The 22,352-nt window shown below is 33.1% G+C and overlaps 1 protein-coding gene across 1 annotated transcript in view; it reads left to right on the plus strand.

The window, feature by feature from the left end:
- The first annotated feature begins 20,032 nt into the window (after positions 1-20,032).
- LOC149232405 (cytochrome P450 76T24-like) overlaps positions 20,033-22,352 on the plus strand; it is a 221,658-nt gene continuing 219,338 nt past the window's right edge. Inside the window, exon 1 of the mRNA XM_089376483.1 lies at positions 20,033-20,064. The gene's annotated coding sequence lies outside the window, so the exon portion shown is untranslated. The remainder of the gene's footprint in view (positions 20,065-22,352) is intronic.

The following is a 22,352-nucleotide window of genomic DNA, read 5'->3' on the forward strand; positions in this document are numbered from 1 at the left end:
GGCAAGAAATCCCCTATATGCCACCATGTCCTATCTTACACCATTGATCTGATTTGTTAGACTATTAAAAATAATTGTGTCATTGCATCATTATAGGCCATGGAAAACACCATGGAAAACACTACGTTGGAAGTTAGTTAGGAAATCCCTACCTTCCACATAATAATTATTAATACTTAAATTAAAATTTTGGAAGTCTTATTCCAAAATAGATATCTCTATTGACATAAATATGGACAAAATTGAAATATAAAAATTGTTTTACAAATCCTTGTGAAAAGTTTTAAAATTACATTATTAGAAATAGTGTGCACGAATTTATTTTAAAATAAATTATCAACTTTAATAATAATTATTAATTATGTTTTCATCTGAGAAGTACTCCCCTATATGCAACCATGTCCTATCTTACACCATTGATCGGATTTGTTAGACGATTAAAAATAATTGTGTCGTTACAACATTGATCTGGTTTGTTAGACGATTAATTGTGCCGTTCGATCATTATAGGTTGTGGAAAACACCATGGAGAACACTTCGTTGGAAGTTAGTTAGGAAGTTGGTTACTGTAAATACGGAGCTGGAAGTTCTTTCGAAGTTTGTTACTGCTTTGGAAGTTGGTTACTGAGCTGGAAGTTGGTTAGTGAGACCTTCGTCACCTCTTTGGAGAGCTTCTTCATCAAATCCTTCTTGGTCTCCCACTTCTTCTACTCCGTCGCCATCTTCAAGCAGAGTTGCACCATCTCCACCGAAATCTAGATCACATGTTTCTATTCCCCTGCCATTTCTGACTACCAATAACACGAATGGGCCTCCATCGACTTTTGGATCATCTGCTCTTATCCCTAAGCCTCAGGAGAATTCTTATATTGGCGTGTATGAATCCCTCGTGATTTTGTATTTCCTCAGTGTCTTGGCTGATTGTTACATAATGTTAAATTAGGAGTTATCCTCTTCTCTGTAGTGGATGTTGCAGAGTTTGTACAATAAGGGGCAAGAAAATTCATTGTAATAAGCAGCCCTCCAAATTCAAGGCTCGCATGAGTGAATGAATATAATGGTGGGTGTAGGGGAACTGCAAGTCAACTAGCAGTGGTATTTAATGATAGTCTTAGTCTCGTCAATCAACTGAATAAAAAATTAGATGGAACTTCTCTTTACCCAGCAAGAACTGTTACAAAACATTAAACGAGCTTCTTTTAATTTTCATTAAAAAAAATGAAAAGCATATTCAATAAGTTTCTAACTCCTAAAAGTTGTATGTATATGATCTTCTTTGATTATTTTTAAAAACATTATATTCAATCATTTATTTTGAACTTTTTAATTAAATTATACCTAAATATAAAAATATCACTGATTAATAACAATAAATATTAAAGAAATGTTTCTTCTAATTTTTTTATAAACATTAAAATTAATATTAGGGGGCTTACAGAGTGCATTATATTATATATCATTCTTGGGCTTGGGCTAGATATCATTCTTTCACTTGAGCTAGAGGCGATCTTGGTGACCTCCCAGGAAGTCCTGGTTACCGGGTGCAAGCGATCCCGGTGACCTCCCGGGAAGTCCTAGTTACCGGGTGCAAGTTGTGGAAGTGATGATTGATGCTAAGTGAACTATTCAATAATCATGATAAATTAGTTAGTTATGACTACCTCTCATGGAAATGGTCATACATGAATGAATTACTTAACCTAGTTGAATCTCAAAATGATATCTAATATAATGCACTGTGTAAACCACCTAATACTTAAATTCAAAAAGAGTGAAGGGATCTCTACTTGAATGGTTCATGAGGCACAATACTTGCTAAAGTTTTTCAAATGGGGTAGATGATATATAATATAATGCACTGCGTAAACCCCCTAATACTTAAATTCAAAAAGAGTGAAGGGATCTCTACTTGAATGGTTCATGAGGCACAATACTTGCTAAGGTTTTGAAAATGGGGTAGCAAGCTAAGTGGGCTTGATTGTGGGGAAAAATCCACAGTTAAGAGAACTTGAACCAAAGGCGATCTGGGATGGGTGACTTCCTGGGAAGTCCTGGTTACTGGGTGCAAGCCCCGGAAGTGATGATTGCCACTATGTGATTCATTTCAGTAGTTTCAATCCCACTTCTTCACCCCTGTGAGCATCACCCAATGCAATGAGTGCTAAGTGAACTATTGAATAACAATGAGAAGTTAGTTAGTTACGACTACCTCTCATGGAAATGGTCATATGTGAATGACTTACTTAACGCAGCTAAGTGAATTATTCAATAATCATGAGAAATTAGTGAGTTATGACTACCTCTCATGGAAATGGTCATATGTGAATGACTTAATTAACGCAATTGAATCCCAAAATGATATCTAATATAATGCACTGGGTAAACCCCCTAATACTTAAAGTCAAAAAGAGTGAAGGGATCTCTACTTGAATGGTTCATGAGGCACAAGCAGTAGCAAGCTAAGTGGGCTTGATTGTGGGGAAAACTCCACAATTAAGCACACTTGAGCCAAAGGTGATCTAGGATGGGTGACACTATGTGATTCATTTCACTAGTTTTAATCCCACTTCTTCACCCCTGTAAGCATCACTCGATGCAACAAGTGCTAAGTGAACTATTTAATAATCATGAGAAATGCAATGAGTGCTAAGTGAACTATTCAATAATCATGAGAAATTAGTTAGTTACGACTATCTCTCATAGAAATAGTCATACATGAATGAATTACTTAAATAATATTAATTTTTTCATAATTAATAATATAATTATTAATAAAAATAAAAATAAAAATATTAATATATAGACATGTTTCTCTATATCAACTACACTTGTGTTTTATATTTAGTAAGTTAATTGTTAGAATCTTTTTTTTATTTTATTTTTTAAATTAATAACACGTCAATTATATTAATATATTTCAAAAAAATTAACACTATTAATATATACACATGTCAGTGTGTATTAACTACATTAATTAATATAATTATACTAGTGTAATTGTATTCCATATTTAAAAGGTTAATTGTATCATTAGAGAAATCATACATCAAACCTTTTCTATTAAAGCAAATACAGATATTTTCACTCTCAGAAGCTAATTCATGTAATCCTCAATTAATTTAAAAGTATGGCGCATTTGTTTTTCCTCTAAAACAACAAAAACATCATACCACTCTGCGCACTAGATGGTGTCTTTGCACTGAATGGTAAGTGGGCATTGAAAGGGTCTACATTAAATGACATGTTCATCCATCTTCAGGAAGTTAATTGTTAGATCTGAATCATCTTTCTTTCTTTTTTCGAGGGAACTCATACCTCAGACCATTCTTCGCACTGAACGCAAGGTGGCATCGAAAATAACATCACACCACTCTACACAGTGCTCACTAAACGCAAGGTGGGCATTGAAAGAGTGTACAATAAATGCCCTTCTCATGTCCAGCAGAGTCTAACATGGTTAGGTTAATTGTAGTTAGGTTTGGAATTTGGAAACTGAACCACTTTTGAATTTGATTGACTGGGTTTTGTAGTAAGTGGGGTTTTTGTTAATTTTTTTTAAGAGGTTAGTAATATAATTTTGGATGATATTGTTATTTTTCAATACATAAACTAATTTAAAAAGATGTTCAAATTTTGTAAATGTAATAGAAATTATTAATTGAATTGTTGGTTTAAATCTCTTTTATTAACTAATTTTTCATTTCAATGAAATCTATAACATCAAATACAAATAATAACACACGTACACAAAAATAAATGTATATATATATATATATATATATATATATATATATATATATAATGTCCAACATTTTTTGCAGTAAGTAAGTAATATAATTATGGATGATATTATTATTTTTTAATACATAAATTGATTTATAAAAAATGGATCCTTGAATTTTGCGAATGTAATACAAACTATAAATTTCCAATAATTGTTGATTTAAATTTATTTTGTTAACTAATTTTTCATTTTAATGAAATGTATAACATCAAATAAAAGTATTAACACTTTATTGTTTTTATATTATCATAAACAAATATAACTTAAAGTTTGAAAGTGGGATGAGTTGGTTGCATTAAATATAGAATGCATTTACCACTCAAATGACATTTAAATCACATGAAATAGAATATAAATGCACTTTCCAAAGTTTAAATTGCATTCGAAAACATGGATTTGTGGTTTAATACAATGGTTATTTAGATGAATGTTTGAAACCATGCACTAACTAGAGGGTCTTTTTGTATTGCTCTTGAGTATTTCCACCATAATTGTGATTTAAGGGGTTTTCAAATAAGGACCTTTCCCTAGCTTCTTTAATGATGAAATACATTTACCACTCAAATGAAATTTACTAACATGCAATAAAGGATAAACACGCATTCCAAATTTTCAATTGAATTTGAAATGGCCCTTTAGATGATATGCTCCTTGCATGGAAAACTAATTGTGTTTAGAAACATTTAATGAGGTGACTAATATTTCTTCTAAGTGGAAAATCTGGTGCCCAACAACCTTTCATGAGGTAACTAATTCAGTCCATTTGGGATAACTTTCAAGTTTTAGATCAGAGTTGGTTGACATAAGAGAGTTGGTTGTTGCTCTTCTTCCTTGGTTGATGGGTATACCTATGTCTGCTTGATGATGGACCTTTGTAATGCAAAATATCTGATGCAATTTCCATTTAAAAATAAATAATGGGGAAGAAAAATGAGAAAGAGGGGGTTGAGAGACAAAACTTTGACTATTATATGGACCTTTGCAATGCAAAATATCTGATGAAATTTCCATTTAAAAATAAATAATGGGCAAGAAAAATGAGAAAGAGGGGGTTGAGAGAAAACTTTGGCTGTTATCAAACAAATATCTACACAAGAGGGGGTTGAGAGAAAACTTTGACTATTATCAAATGAATATCTACACATAGTTCATTTGCAATTATTACAAATGGGTATGTACATCATCCTTACAACATACAACACAATACATACCATATTGTCAATATGAAGTCTAAAAACATCTCTTCCAAATAGTGCCAAGTATCTTAAGGACTCTATATTTGAACTCTCAAGCACAATCCTAGAGCATGAAAGATACATGCAAGAAACCATAAAGTGGGAAAGAAAAGCCTTGATTGGGAACAATAGAAGGTGGCTATATATAAATTTTGAAATGAGACTTCGTAATGAATATTGTATTTAATGCACATTAATAACCAATAATATGGGAGGTACAATTTACCAATCTACCTAAAAATATTTATAGTTTGGAAGCTTTATTGTATGTGCTTCATTGTATGCCATTTGATATTTTGACTCGTCTTCCCATTTTTTAGAGGAATAATCATGGAAATCAGGGCAGACCCCATAATACCCACAAAGTAGATATTTTCTTTGCTTCTTGGAATTTCTAAAATCAATCATGGATCTTAATGTATGGCTATGGCCCACCAAATGAAAATTATTAGCAACACTAAATAAAAAAATTGAAATGATTCAAATTATATGTATGATGCATGAAGATTTGATTAAAATTTTTGAATGGATTGGAACTTGTTCGTGTAATGCAAGAAGATATGATTAATACAATAGTCTAAATGAAAAAGTTGAAATGATTCAAATTCTATGTATGATGCATGAGGATTTGATTAAAATTTTTGAATGGATTGGAACTTGATTGTGTAATGCAATAAGATATGATTAATAAAATAATAAATTAGTTGAAGCATGAAAAAATTGAAAGGATTTAAATTATTTGTATGATGCATGTGGATTTCAACTAAGGAATTGAAATGATTTGAACTTATTTGTATGATGCATGCGAATCTAATTAGTATTAGACATGCTTCGTTGGGAGAAGCCCTGATGTTATCCTTAATTCATATTTATAATTCAATGGGAAAAAATCTGATTGTTATCCTTAATTTATATTTATAATTTAAATATTGAATTAATTCGCATAACATGTCACATCTTCTTTCTTTTATGCTACTCTTAGATATGCTTCATTCAGAAAAACCCTGTTTGTTATCCTTAATTCATATTTATAATTCAATGGGAAAAAATCTGATTGCTATCCTTAATTCATATTTATAATTTAAATATTGAATTAAATTACATAACATATCACATCTTCTTTCTTCTATGCTACTCTTTCCCATGCCTTATGGCGTTTCCTTTGCAACATATGGTGCAATTGCTAGTATATTTAATTTTGAATCATGTAAAGGAATTTATATTAAGTAAGACATGAATAAATAATAGATATTATGAATATTTAATTAGTTCTTTATTTATAAGAAATATCATTTTTTTGTAAGCTCGTGATTCTATACTATTATGGAAAATATTTACAATGTATACAATTTATCAAAAAGTTCTATTGTATTTGCTCGTGTGGTAGGAAACTAGACCAAAGGAAATAGATAGCAAGTTTGACATTCCTTATAACACAAAATACATGATTGTAATTAATCCTTACAAAAAATAATCATAACATCCCATGACATAAAAATAAAAAAATAGAACACTACGAATGACATGCAATTACATGAACTATCCAATAGAAAATAAAACATAATCATTATTAGAAACATATGCAGTTTCAAGACTAAGGTTGATTGGTAGGTTCTTGTTGATTAAGGTTTCCTAGAGGAGGATTCTATGGAATAATAGTAGCCTCCATGTGTTCCATGTGATCATCCATGAGTTTATATTATAAGTGCAACTCATCCATGTGGAGGATAAGCTCCTTTTTTCTTTCATTTATTTCATATAAAAACTTTCCACCTGAGGTTATAAACATACTAGTAGAGGTCAGTGGTGTGTAAATATTGATTCTGGTGACCATGAACAATCCTGATGTGAGGGACTAAGCTTGATATCAAATACCTTACCTTTGAATCAAAAAAATTCTCCATTTCCTCTAAAACTTCTTGTTTAATGTCCTCATTATCTTATTGAATTCCCAAGGAAGTATGTTGCTGAAATATATCTGTTGAAGCATAAACTCTAGCCTTGGGATAGGCATGGCTGAGAACTCCATGGGCCCAAGCTCCTCATCTTGTATGGTTTCTTTAATGGGGCATATTGAAAAAAATGAGAGAGCAAGTTATCTCAACATAGAGATGGAGAGGAGACATAACTAACATTTGCACCAAATGCAACAAGGGAAATGTCGTAAGTCGGTAGCGCATATGGAAGAAGAGCATACATGAAAAACATATTATATGTTAGGTGATCTAACTATAGCCAAATTTGAATGAAAAAAGAAATCTTAATGTTAAATGTAATACAACCAAACAATCTACTCAAAATAGAGGTATGTGCAACTTCCTTCCCAAGTGCTCAATCCAAGAGCTTACTTTCATTAAAAATGGCATCCCAGACTAAACCTTTGTCTTTCTTTGCCTCATATAGATTGAACCCTTCACCATCATTGCCTCATCTATATTGAGCCCTTCACCCTCATATTGCAATGTTTCAGATCAAATTTTTGTGCAAGTATTCTCCAACGACGTTTCCATTTATACGTGTCACCATTAGCATAATCAAGGGCCTAGTTCTCTTGATAAGGATTCGTGGTAGCCAAAATTTCCTGTTCTACAATCAATTTTGATCAATATGCATCCATAAATTATTCCCATGAAATATTTTTCCCTAGGTACTTGAAAGACAACCCATCATGTTTGTAAATGGCATTGTAAACACACAGTGTGTCTAAAACATTCATCAAGCTCCAAGGAGGGAAGCCAAATATGTGTGTCGGAGGGTGAATGGACAAAACTAATTCTTCTTTATTCTTTGCAACATAAAATACGATATCATTGAGAGTGTAGTAAAAATTAGGCACAGGTAGCATAGGAAGCTCTTGACAAGTGGGCATGGTCTTCCTTTCTTCCATTTCTAAAAAGAACATACGCCACTTACTGATACTATGTCCTTAATAAAGGGAAGTTTGGACTGAAATGGATGGTTTGACAAGGATAAAGGACTGTGGACAAGGACATTATGCTGAAGAGTGATTTAAAAAGTGTTAGCAAAACTCAGATTTCAAAGACCTCGAATGCCTTCCTCTAATAGTATCACGAGGAATATGGGAGGATAGAAATGTTGAAATCTTTGAAGACATATATATAACTCTTTTTTAATATGCCTTCCAAGGTCAGTCAATCTTCTCAAACTTCAAATCTTTTTCATCAACCCCTACACAAAAAAATTTGATTCGAGCTCCTATGGACAAATCTGGAACATGGGGATTAATTTGATGGATTTAGTTAAGGTATCCCAAAAAATGGGAGCCAAAGGTGTTCCCTATCTCAAATTCTCAATAAATCTCATTGTATCAAATTTCAGATAGATTTAGGTGAGGATCAAATAACTACAACAAGCTTATTTCCCTAACAATACTCTTAAAACTAGCAGGCCACAGTGGAATTTAAAAAGTACAAGTGTTTGGTGACTCATTGTTGTTAGATAGTCTACCCGAGATCATTTTCTACTGGGTTAGAGCACACATGGTAGATCTGGGCACCTTTTATTCAAGCAGCATAACACAAATCGATGCATCATTAAATTCCAAACAACATAATGATCTGCAGGTGAGAATGGAATAATAAATAGACAACGAGGGCACACCACAAATTTTAGTATTCCAGCAATAAGGGCACATGAACGCATGTATGCACCAGCCATAAATATAATAGGATAATTTTATCATTAGATTTTAGATTAAAGATAAAGTGCTAAAGTTAGATGAGGCAGTTCTGTTTTATTTTTCACAGTCTTTCTAAATTCATTTTTTATCAGTTAGATAGAGTGCAGATCGAGATATCTAAGCTATATATATATATATATATATATACATATATATATATAGATATATATATATATATATATATATATATATATATATATATATATATATACCCTAGGTGCCACTTATAAGAGAGTGATAGTATGGATCTGTAATAGGGTTAGTTTCAATTCTTACAAAAAATCCTTTCAAACAAATTTTCTAGCATATTTTTATTCAACAGTATTGGAATAGCAATAACATGGGCTTTTGACATTGATCTATTTTTTCCAATGTATGTATTCCAACTATGTTTATAGATTATAGTGAGATTCATATTGCAGTTTTGATTAACCTTTAAATTTAGATAGTGTTAGTTTCCATTAGAAGAAGAATATGTTTAAAATGTGCTAGACAAATTCATAATGGTATCAGAGACGTTTGTTGAAACCTTATAAAAATCATTGAATAGATAGTAGGAATACTACCTATGAAAGGGAGTTGTCATGAACCTCCAGGGGTCAAATGCAGTGATTCATGCTTGAGAAAAGCACAGTGAAGTTTCGATCATGTTGTCAAGTTCTTTGTTAGGTTGTTAATATGTTTTAACTTTTGTTTAGGCAATATTCCAATGTAGCGGTATGGGTAAAGTCAATATCAAAAACAATGACAAGAATTTGAGAGTAGGTGAAGGGTAAAGAGCTAGTGCCCGTTTCTTTAAATGGGTCCACTTCTTTTTCAAATATTTTTAGGTATGACATCTGCACCAAAATTTTTTTCCCATTTTTAATAGGGCATTGAATGACTTCAAGTAGGAGACAATACTAGAGACTATTGCAGGTATTGAGGAGGATCATAATGTCTCTCCCAAACACCCAAGTTCGAAACAAATTTGATAAAAAAGTATGTTAGACAACCCTCAAAACATATATGTAAGAATTACTAGATTGTCCAGAATTCAATGGAGTGACATTTACAGAAGAATCTCATACATTAAAGTATATGAGGATGAGTTAATGTTTACCTATAATGATATTATAAAATTAATATAAACCCTCTATATGAGGATTTTCGGATTGTCTTAAATTCAAATGGAATTATGTTATTCAATGGATTATCAAGGCAACAAGAAAAGAAGTACTAATAAAGGTTAAAAAGGGAAGAAACAGAAGCCAATTTCTTGTAACCAGGGAAAGAAGGATTTGAACCACATCAAGTGCTCCACATGTCGAAAATTTGGGCTCTTTTCTTCCAATCTCATCAAAAGAAGGGGAAGGTAAAGCAACAACACCAGAAGCGACTTGCAAGGATTGCAAAAGCATCAACTCAAGTGGATGAGATTTTATCCAATCTTGAGATACACTTCTCAGTGCTCTCATTCCTATCATCTGACATTATGTCTGATGTCGATTGGTATGGGGACAGTGGAGCCTGCAAACATAGAACCTCTAACAAGAGTACCTATAGTAGAACTTGGTGATGATGCCACGTATCCAGTTGCAAGAGTGGGATCCATTAAGTGACATCCTTAAGATTACTAATTTATTGATGTTTTGTATGTACCTGGCTTAACTAAAAATCTCTTTCTAATTTCAGTGATGATAGATCTTACATATATGGCTAACATTGAAGATTGACAATTTCTCATCCTAAATTGCAAGGAAATCCTATAAGAACTTTAGGGAATGATAGTGACAACTTGTGTGAGCTTCGAAAATAGAGACTAGGTCACATGCTCTAGTGAATGTTTGCAAACTTGAAGAACATGGTGTGGGGATTGGAAATTTTCAATGCTAAGAAAAAAGTAGTGTGAAAGGGTTGTGCACTTGGAAAGCATGTGAAGGATGTTTTCCTGGTAGTTAACATAGGTCAAAAGGGGTTTCTGACCTAAACCAGCCAAATGCATGTCGGCCCATGTCTTCAATTTCCTTATCAAGTAACATTTACTGTGAATATTTTATTGATGATTCTTCTAGGAAGTCATAAACTTACTTCACGGAAACCAAGGATGAGGACTTTAAGAAGTTTCAAGGGTTTAAGGGTCTTGTAAAAAATCAAATAGCTATAAATATTAAGGTGTTAAGGTCTGGCAATGGAGAGGAATATACCCCAAAGGAGTTTCATACCTTTTGCATGAAAGAAAGAATCAAGAAAACGTTGATAGTTCCCTACAATCCTCAGTATATTGGGGTTGCAAAGAGGAGGAACATATCTATTATAAAATAGTCTAATCCATGATTCATGATCTAGTTCTTCTCTTGTGTCTTTGTGTGTAAACATGTCTTATCATTGTCTATATTTTGAATAGGTATCCTCACATAATTTTGAAGGATAAGACATCAATGGAGGAATTCAGAAGCATCAAGTAACACATCTTTGAGTTTTTCAGTTGTCATATCTGAATTCATATTCCAAATGAGACAAAGACCAAGTTGGAACCTTCTAGTTTGAAGGACATCTTTGTAGGTTAGAGTGAAACCTCAAAATCTTATAGAATATACATTCCATCTCAACATAAAGTAGATATGAGAAGAGATACCATGTTTGAAAAAAATTCATAGTCCTCTAAGTCTCAAGAACCTCCAATAGTGACCATGGAGGCAGAAGAGCTTGGTATCCCAAAAACATATATGCAGAAATAAAAAAGATCATGAAAAGCATATTTAGATCATCTAGATTCTGGAGGTGCAAGGGGTGCCTCTTTACCTTCAAGTTCAGCTAGAAATCCTAGATGGCTAATCTTAACATTACCAAAGGCAACAGAGTAAGTTGGTGCTCCAACTACTTCATTTCAAGTAAGCCACCCTCCTAAAAAGTTCCCTTAAATTCCAAATAGCATAATGATCTATAGTGAGAATGCAACAATAGATAGACAGTAAGGGAACATCACAAATTTTAGTATTCCAGTAGTAAGGGCACATGCATGCATGTATGCACCACCCATAAATAGAATAGGATAAGTTTATCGTTAGCCTTTAGGTTAAAGATAAAGTGCTAAAGTTGGATGAGGAATTCTGTTTTATTTTTCACGATCTTTGTGAATTCATTTTTTATCAATTATATAGAGTGAAGATCCAGATATCTAAGGAATATATCTAGTTTTATGAACCCTAGGTGTCACTTATAAGATCGGGTGAGAGTATGGATCTGTAATAGGGTTAGTTTCAGTTCTTACATAAAATCCTTTCGAGAAAATTTTCTAGCAGATTTTTATTTAGCAGTATTTTGACATTGATCTATGTGTTCCAATGTATGTATTCCAACTGTGTTTATATATTATAGTGATATTAATATTGTAGTTTTGATTAAGCTTTAAATTTAGACAGTGTTATTTTCCATTAGAAGAAGAATTTGTTTACAGTGCGTTAGACAAATTCTTAATGATATCAGAGAGGTTTGTTGAAACCTTCTAAAAAATCTTTAATAGATAGTAGGACTGCTACTCATGATATGGATTTATCATGAGGCTCCAACGGTTAAATGTTGTGATCCATGCTTGAGAATATCACAGTGCAGTTGTGATCAGGTTGTCAGGTTCTTTGTTAGGTTGCTAGTATGTTTTTACTTTTGTTTAGGCGATATTCCAATGCAGTAGTATGGGTACAGTCAGTCTCAAATACAATGATAATAAATTGAGAGGAGGTGAAGGGTAAAGAGCTAGTACCCATTGCATTAAATAGGTCATGTTCTTTTTGGAAACTTTTTGGCTATGATATCCGTGCCAAAAAAAACTTCATATTTTTAGCAGGCTATGGAATGACTTCACGCAGGAGACAATACTGGAGACTATTGCAGGTATTGAGGAGGAGAATAATGTGTCTCCCAAACACCCAAATTCTAAACAAATTTGATAAAAAAAATATGTTAGACAACCCTCAAAACAACTATGTAAGAATTACTGGACTGTCTAGAATTCAATGCAGTGACATTTAAAGAAGAATCTCATAGACTAAAGTATATGAGGATGAGTATTAATGTGTACCTATAATGATATTATAAAATTAATATAAAACCTCTATATGAGGATTGATTGATTGTCTTAAATTCAAATTGAAGTACATTATTCCATGGCTTATTAGGCAAAAAGAAAAGAGTAACTAAGAAGGGTTAAAAAGGGAAGAAAGAGAAGCTAGGTTCTTGTAATGAGGGAAAGAAGTACTTGAGCCACACCAAGTGCTTTAAGTGTCAAAATTTTGGGCACTTTGCTTCTAATGTCATCAAAAGAATGGGAAGTGCAAGCAACATTGCCAGAAGTGACTTGCAACGAGCGCAGAAGCATCCGCTCAAGTGGATGAGTTTTCGTCCAATATTGAGATACGTTTCTCAATGGTCTCATGTTTGTCATTTCACATCATGTCTGATATCGACTGGAATGTGAAAAGTCAAGCCTGTGAACATACAACCTCTAACAAGAGTACCTTTTATTACAACTTGGTGATGATGCCACCCAAAACCACATTGGCATATTAAAACCCTTGTCCTTTGACATAGTTTGCATATGGATTTTGCACATAAACCACTTCAGTAGAGGGGATGGCAGCTAGTTTGATAGCTTCAAGAATTGTAGTTCCCGAATAACAAAAAAAAGATTAAAAAGGTAAATTGAATAATTGATTGTTAATGTCATAGTGGATAATAATTTATGGTTGATCTAACATAAATGTAATGGAACTCACCTATGGTTATATTTCCATATAATCCTTGCCATTCCATTATCCATCCAACACACTAATAACCCATATTATCAAGATGGGTCCCTGCAACAAGAACCTTGGATGCATTCTTCTCCAAAGGGAACAAAGGCTTGTTGGCTAGCTTCCCATTTTTCAACAATACCAAATATTTCCTAACATCTTCTCTTTCCAACTCCCTGTTCTCCTGTTATTTTAAAAGTGAGTGCTTTATGGCATAAAAACAAAGCATTGCAATGTAAGCTCCAATCTCCCAATAGCATTGTCCACATTAAAGCTATGTAATTGAATTTCCATGTATAACACCATGGGTATTAGTCATTCACCAAAATAATCTTTCAATGAACAAAAGAAATAGCATACGCTTAAGAGTTGACCTTGCTACCAAGTTGGTTGGCTAGGCTCAGATTGCCCAGAGGATTCTCAAATAGCCCCATGGTGAATTTTATTCTTAATATTCTTCTAACTACATTTATTCTAGTCATGGGGATCAAACCACTCTTAACTTGTAAAGACAAATTGTCAATAAAGTCTTTGAAACTGTAGGGAACCATCACCTATCAAATAGATTTCCATTAGAAAAGTTCAGGTGGACATGAACGTTATTTAATTAGGGCTACCGAAAATTCGAACACTATCTAGTGTAAGAGAGAAATATAGTACCATGTCAATCCCTGCACTCACACCATCAAAAACTGACAAAGAGTAATTAGCACCAAGTGGGCTAGTTATTTTATTAATACCTTACCGATCTAAAATAAAAAGCTATATGGGGAAAAAAAATGAATACAACACAAGGTTTTCAACTGACTTTCCAGCTAGGAAGGGCACCGCTTTCATGGAATTGGAAAGAGGCTTCCCCTATAGGCCAAAGATTATCTTTTTTGTCACCTTGAAAATTTTTGGATCCTCATTGTAGATTTAATAGTAGCGCCCCCATCGAGGATCTTTGTAAACCTGTCCACACAAAAAAAAAAACACTCTAAGCAATCCAAAATTTACTCTCAATTCGAATAAACGTTCATCAAGAACACTCAATGCAAGACTCTTACAAAAATACATGGGGAAAATGATTATTGAATGCAAGTACCTTGAACTTCCAAAGTTGTAGCAGCTCCTATTCTTCTATACAAATCAGGATCCTTGCATCAATAAAACATCAGTACAAGTTGTAAATGAAGCTTACTAATTGATTTTGACATTAAACCAGAGAAGCTCATGGATCAAACCTAACATGGTGCCTCACCCACAACCACAACGACATATGAAAACCCTTGTACTTTGACATAGTTCACATCTGGATCAACCCTAACAAGTGTTTATTAAGCACTGACATTCTCAACCTAAGGAGGGAATAATGTCTATTCTTTCACAGAGATGAAGGGTTTTATGCCATCTAACTAATCACTGAACCAACTTCAATAGTTTAAAGCATTTCTATCAAGAGAAAAGGGAAAATTTAATATTGGACTTGCCTGTTAGCTCCAAGCCCTATATTGTGATGGAAGATAGTAGTCCCATTGACATTGTTGTGGCCATGCATAGCATCAATGCCATATATATCAAGGCGAGGAAGCTTACTATAACCGTTTCGATCCGATGGTAGAGGATTCGTTAATCGTCTAACATTGGATCCAATGTTGCACATCAATACACGATGAAACTTAGGGTAGTTTTTTTCAAAGGGGACACCTTACGGTGTAACTAAAATAAAGAAAAGAAACACTACAATGTTGCCTTAAGACAAAAAAATTAACCATTCCATAGTACAAATGAATTGGTACAGATAAAGGTGACCATCATGAGAAAGAGAGAACCTATAAGTAGGTGAATCTCCCACTAGAATAAACCATGCTTAATGTAAATAAGAACTATGGAAAGGAACTGAATTTGTGCGGAATATATCTGAAGCCTACATTGGTAGTGGGAAGGGTTGAAAAGGGGAGATCAACCCAAGATCCAAAGTACCGCACTCTCTAACAGGAATTTCTTTCCTTCATTAACTAAATTGATGAAATTCAACATTCACTTGCTTGGACAACAACAAGATTAAAGTGGAAACCAAGCGAGGAGAGTTTGGTCCTTCCGTTCCAATATTTCTATCAAAAAAGTAGAATAAATATTAAGCTCGCAAAAAGCTTCCAGATTGGCTTTAGATCCAACTAAAATCACTCCCACAAAGTAGAGAATGACCTCTTCACATTCCAATTTGAACTAGAAAATATTCTCCCTGTGCATTGGAACTATCGATGCCATCAATGGTGGCCTCTAAAGCATGTTGTGAATTGATTGAACTTTATAAGTTGAATGAACCTACAATCCCCTTGACATGGGTTCCAAGTTGCCAATGTAATTTCTATCAAAATGAATGAGTCATCATCTATGCTTATCTTTTCTCCTAATTGCTGGACTTGGCAGCACTCTTTGTGTGTTTCATGACATGTGATTCATCGCCTCTCAAGGATCCCTTAACTCTAGAAATGTGTCTATTTACTAATACTTGTGAGATTTGGTGTAATGACAATCATGATCCAAGCAATTGTTATCAAAGACAAAGGTCTCGAGTTCCAAAACCCTTGGTTCGAGCTGGGGGGGGGGGGAGATTGTTGGAGTTGGCAGCACTCCCCATGTGTTTCACAACATGTGCTTGACCTCCTCTCGAGGATCCGTTAACTTTGGCAATGCATCTATTTACTAATACTTGCAAGTTATGGTGTAATGACAATTGTGATCCCAACACTAGTCTCTATCCTTTCATAAATTTCTCAAATCCAACATAATGAAAATTGATATAACCACCTTTGGTCTACACAAAACTTTGTTTTCTACCTCACATAACAATCAAAATAACTTCCTAAGATTTGGAAAGGTGGTTTGCTAATCACAAAGAATTATTAATTGTACGTCACAACTATATGACATATGAATACAAATATTTACACCTAATTCTAGAAAATAAATAATTTATCAACAATACAAATCATAAACAAACCAGTATATTCATTTTCTTTATCTCGAAATACACATTGAATCATAACATAGATAATTTTAATACTGGAAATTTAAATAAGTATATATCTATATTCTTGCAAATCTCTACAAGAAAATATGAAAGCCTATTATTCTAAAGGTGCATAGCCAAAAAAGTGATGTCTTACCAAGTTATAATGCCCTCTAGCTTGCCTACATAGTTCCTCAAAACATTTAGTTCCTCTCAACATACCTAATAATTTCCTTGTTTTCCAATTATATAAAGACATGTTAATCTCTTTATACCAAAAAAAAAAACAACAACAACAACAAAAAAAAAAAAACCATGTTAAATTCCTTAATAAAAATGCATTAAAATCCTAAATTTATTGCTAGTTGAAATTACGACATCAACATTTAATCTACCATGTTTTCGGGTCTCAGAGACCCACCACATTGTGTACCAAATTCCTTCTTGATGTTCTTTCTCATTTATATTCATATCACTTTAGCATGGTATATGATGGTGTTTTTAGTGTATAAAGAGGCCAACATGTCTCTATATAAAGGGAATAAAGGAAGGGATTACATATGTTTAGAGGAGCTAAATGCTATGAGGAACTATGTAGGCAAGTTAGAAGGCATTATAACTTGGCAAGAAATCAATGTTTTCGCCCATGTGCCTTTAGAATAATAGTTTTAGTACTCTTGGAAGGATTAGCAAAAAGATAGATGTATATGTATTAAAATTATCTAATCTATAATTCTATGTGTATTTTGATATAAAGAAAATAAGCATATTGTTGTCATATTCCTGATAGATTATTTATTTTCTAGAATTAGGTGTAAAATATCTCTATTCCTAGATTAAACCTCTCTCCAAATCTTAGGAAGCAACCTATTTTCATATTTGTGTGAGGTAGAAAACAAAGTGTTATGTAAACTAAAAGTTGTTGTATCGATTTGCATTAATTATATTTGACCATTGATGAAAGAGGAGAGTGACTAGAAAGGACAAACATGGATCATGCTTCATTCATTTTGATAAAAAAAATTAGTATCATTGACAAGACTCATTTGTAGTACTAGAATTAGAAAAATTTAATGAAGTTAGATTTTTCAATTAATTGCTAATAGCAATGAGGAAAAATAAGAATATTTCATGAACTTTTTTTTTCTTCTTCTCTTTTTTCAACTAATTACAAATAATAGGAGCATGACAGAGATTTCGTGAGAGTCTATTTTTGGGGATCCCAACAAAAAACCTCTATTGACATATCAAGAACCTCTTTTGGAAAATTGTATTTGAAAGAAATGTAAGCAAAGACGAGTTTTCCCTCCACATGATTTAATCAACACGTGGATGATGGCATGGGCCCAACGAGGTTGTCATTCTTTGATAGTGTGTTCCTTTAGGAAAACAAGCACCTACCCATGTGCAAAGAAATGTAAGCAAAGACATTTTCTCCACCAACATGTGCCTTAGTCTTGGTATTGTATGTGTTATTAATATTGGATATTTTTTTGAGTATATGACCTGTTGTGGTGGCAGCTCGAGAGAAGATTCCCTCCGTCTTGGAACGAGAGTTGCTTCGCTAACATCATAGGATCTTAGTAGTTGGATGTACTCTTGATGTTATAGTGGTAGCTAGAGGATTGATCCTAGATCTCCCATAGATTAGGATTGATAGTTACCGATTCACCACATGGTTAAAAAAAAAAATATTGGCTATTTCTTATTTTCCTTTAGATAGTCATGTAATTGCATGTCCTCATTACTTGTTTGTTTTGTTATTTTTATGTTATAGGAATTTATATTTAATTTTTGTGTTTCGATTAACTATAGTCATGTCCTCCCTGCTCTATGGACTATCAAACATTTTTTTTTTTTTTTTTGTTCTAATTTCCTACCACACATGACAAGATAAAATTGATTGATTTTTTATACTTTGTATCTATTGTAAATGTTTTTAATATTATTATGAACTTTAATATTACTATGAACTTACAAAAAAAATTAGTTGCTTTTTATAAATAAATAACTATTTAAATAATCATGATATTAATTAGTTATTCAGATCTCACTTAATATAAATTATTTAAAATTATTTAAAATTAAATTTATTAACTATTACATTTGATAAATTTTATAATATAATTTTAAAATTTTGAAAATAATTTTGAAAATAATATTTATCTTTCAATATGTAATTTTAATTTAATTATCAATAATTATTACGTGGATGGTATAGATTTAACCTCCATGGAATACTGAAGAATTTTCTTAGTAGTATAGAAAAATTAAAGATTGGATTTATCTCCAAAGTAGTTATTCACTTTTTTCTCTTTTAATTAAATTGATTAATTATAGAAAAATGTCATACTACCAAGTACCATATGAAATGACTTATGGTTTTTTTGAGCATCTGATATTGAGAAACCATGGTATAGTAATAAAACCTATTTGCAAATTAAGAATTTCCATCATAAAGTGAAGTAAATCCCCATAGTTAATAATTTTATTCCATATTTTTTAAATGTATATATATGTTTAACTCATATAATAAATATTTATAATAATAAAAATTTAGTTAGTTTTATGATTTTTAAAATTTAACAACCTAAAATATTTCATAAACAAAGTAAAGAAACAGCGTACTGCCGCCAAACTGGTAAACACTTAGTGGAATGAAAATCTGCCCTTTACTAACCACTGGCCCAAACTCGTGAACATTTAGCCCAGTGAAAATCTGCCCTTTACTAACCACTAACTTGTTTTTCTTGAATATGAATGATGAATGAGTTAGAAGGTAAAAGAAAATTACAGTGGTGGTCGTGCTTGCACGATTCTTCCAACCTCACATAAATATCGATGTCAAATCAGCAACTTGTTTCCCTAAAGCTTCAGCCGCCCGACAAATTTATTATTTTGTTATAGAAACATGTCAAGTTCAATACCTAAGATTTTGATTTACATTAATTTTTTGTGTTGATTTTGAGAATATACCTGTAAAAAAAAGAGAATAACTAAATTACTTCTGATGGCATATCTATAAAAGGAGAGAACAATCATAGTAAGCGATCTAAAGAAATCTATAGAACATTGAAATTTACCCAATCTTGTGATGAAATAAAAAAATAAAAAATTGAACATTGAAATTGAAATGATATATAAAGATATGGACAAATGAAATTCCATAAATGATATACAAAGATATGGACAAATGATATTCCATATAAAGACATATCATTTATAAAGATGCAACGTGGTTGAGCTCTATGTGACTTATGTAATAATAACAAGTTACATATTATGGATTTCCGTTCGTTATATTAATAATCCTCTTCTTCCCACCTAGGCGGCTTTTGTTCGAAGCCTGTGACTGGTCTGGTCAATTGAACCCTATGGATCTTGGAGCGTTGTTTTGGTATTTTGTGCTTCTGGGAAGCACTGTTATCACATTCTTGCTTTTCGATGTGTGGAGGAGGAAGGTGTAGTGAAGCACTGTTATCACATTCTTGCTTTTCGATGTGTGGAGGAGGAAGGCGTACTACAGGCTTCCTCTCGGTCCTGCGGGATGGCCGATTGTGGGAAATCTGCCGCAGGTGGGTAACAAGCCCCACGAATCCTTTTTCCACCTTGCCAACAGATATAGGCGGATCACGAGATAGGCTGATCACGAGCCTCAGTCTCGGAATGAAAACCACAGCAGTGGTCTCCTCTTCCGCCATGGCAAAGGAGGTTCTCGCCATGGCATCTTGACACAGGGCGGAAAGGAGGTTCTCGAAACCCATGACCACATATTGTCTGGCCGGATCTTGACACAGGCAGGCAAGGCTCTTTCCCACTACAAGACCTCCATAGTCTTTAGCCAAAATGGACCCCACTGGCGCATGCTCAGACGTGTATCCATTAACGAACTCTTTTCTGTGAAGAGGCTGGAAGCTCTGCTACATCGCAGAAGAGATCAAGTAAATCGAATGGTTCATCAGATTTTTGAAGATACCGTGAAGGGAAAGTGTGTGGATATTGGACACACCGCGTTCCAGTCTCTTTTAATCTGTTAGGAAAAATGGTGTTTGGAAAGATGTGTTGGATCCTCAGTTGGGTACTGAAGAGTTGAAATATGCCGTTTCTAAAGTGATGTTGCTTTATGCAACTCCCAATGTCGCAGACCTTTTCCCCTGCCTTTAGTTCTTAGATCCCCAGGGCGTCTACCGCAATACGAACTTCTATTTCAGAAAGGTGTATGGCGTAATCGACAAATCCATTGAGGATCGCCTGGTTACGAGATGAGAGGAAAATAGGGACAGAAGTTATAGTGAAAAGGATCTGTTGGACGTTCTTCTGAACATGAGAAGCCACGAATTTACTGTCGACCATATCAGAGGCTACTTAGTTGTAAGCCTTTTTGTTGTTTATTGATTGTTGTTTAGCTGGTACTAGCACAGCTCCTTTTGATGGAAAATGTATTTCGCGTATGTATTTCGTGTCGTCTTTCTGATGTTTAGTTCCATTTTGGTGCAGGACATAGTTGGGGCCGGGAGTGACACCACCGCAACGACAATAGAATGGGCGATGACAGAACTCATCCGCCATCCGGAAAAGATGAAGCGAGTCCAAGCAAATCATTTTTACATTGAAATTAAAGGTTACTTTAATGTTGTTGTGTTGCAAATAGGTTTATGAAAAAATATTAATGTTGTTGCGTTGCAAACGGGTTTATGAGAAAATAAACTACTAAAAAGATATTTAAAAAACAAATTTTATAAATAATTTTTTATTAATAAAAAAATAATTTTTACATTCAAATTAAAGTTTACTTTAATGTGGTTGCATTCAAATATCATGGAGTACAAATAAAATTGTACCATTAAAAACACAAACATAAAACAATGAAATTAATAGTTTTTCATAAAAGAATCAAATCAATAGTCTTTCATATATATTCATTGATGCTATTAAGTTTAAAACATAGAAAATGGTATTTTTTGATATATAATAATTGCTTTACTTATTACAAAATGAAAACTAAATATATTTTATTAAAATGTATAAATTTTAATAAAGTTAATATCAATAAATTTTAGATAATTATTATATTTAATTATAGTTATAATAACAATTGAAAATATATCTATTAATTTTATTTTATAATTAAAAAAATAAAAATAAAGACAAATTAAATGAACATATATATAATTATTTTAAAATTAAATTAAAAAAATATATATAAAATATGTTTTTTACAAAAACTTTCCAAATAAAAATTTCCTTTTTTAATTACAATCTTTTATATTACAAGCTCCCCCAGAGGGTTTCTTAAAATTGAACTTCGATGGAGTGTCCAAGGGAAACCTAGGTAAGGCTGGAGCTCGAGGAATCATTTGGAACTGGACAGGTAAAATTCAAAGGTTATATTTCATCAATATGAGCTAGGCCACGAATAATGCTATAGAGTTTCAAGCCTTGGAGTAGGGGCTAGAAACATTGTGAAGAGAACGACTGGTGAATGTAATAGTGGAAGGGGATTTTGCATTAGCTATTCAAGTGGCACATCGACTGCAATGTGGCTCTCACATGAACAAAGTCACGAATAATTGGCACCTTGGCCAGATTATCCAAAGGATTCAGAGCCATCTAAAGGAGTTGGAAACAATGGAGCTTTCCTAGGTACGACGCTCGGCTAATGCGTTGGTGGAGAGAGTCGCAAAAGAAGGGGTCGAGAGTGTTAGGTTGATAACCGAGGTGGCCTAGGAGGACATGTTGGATGGACATCTGAAGGAACACTATCGATCACAGGTAGAGTGAGACCAATCCATGCGAGATGGGAGGAGCGACAGACAAGGGGTGGGCTAGGATCAGGGAAGAGACCCACCTCGTGATATGAATG

The sequence above is a fragment of the Pinus tabuliformis genome, chromosome J, assembly GCF_031772625.1.
Source record: "Pinus tabuliformis cultivar Carrire ecotype Pingquan chromosome J, CPIR1, whole genome shotgun sequence".
NCBI lineage: Eukaryota > Viridiplantae > Streptophyta > Pinopsida > Pinales > Pinaceae > Pinus > Pinus tabuliformis.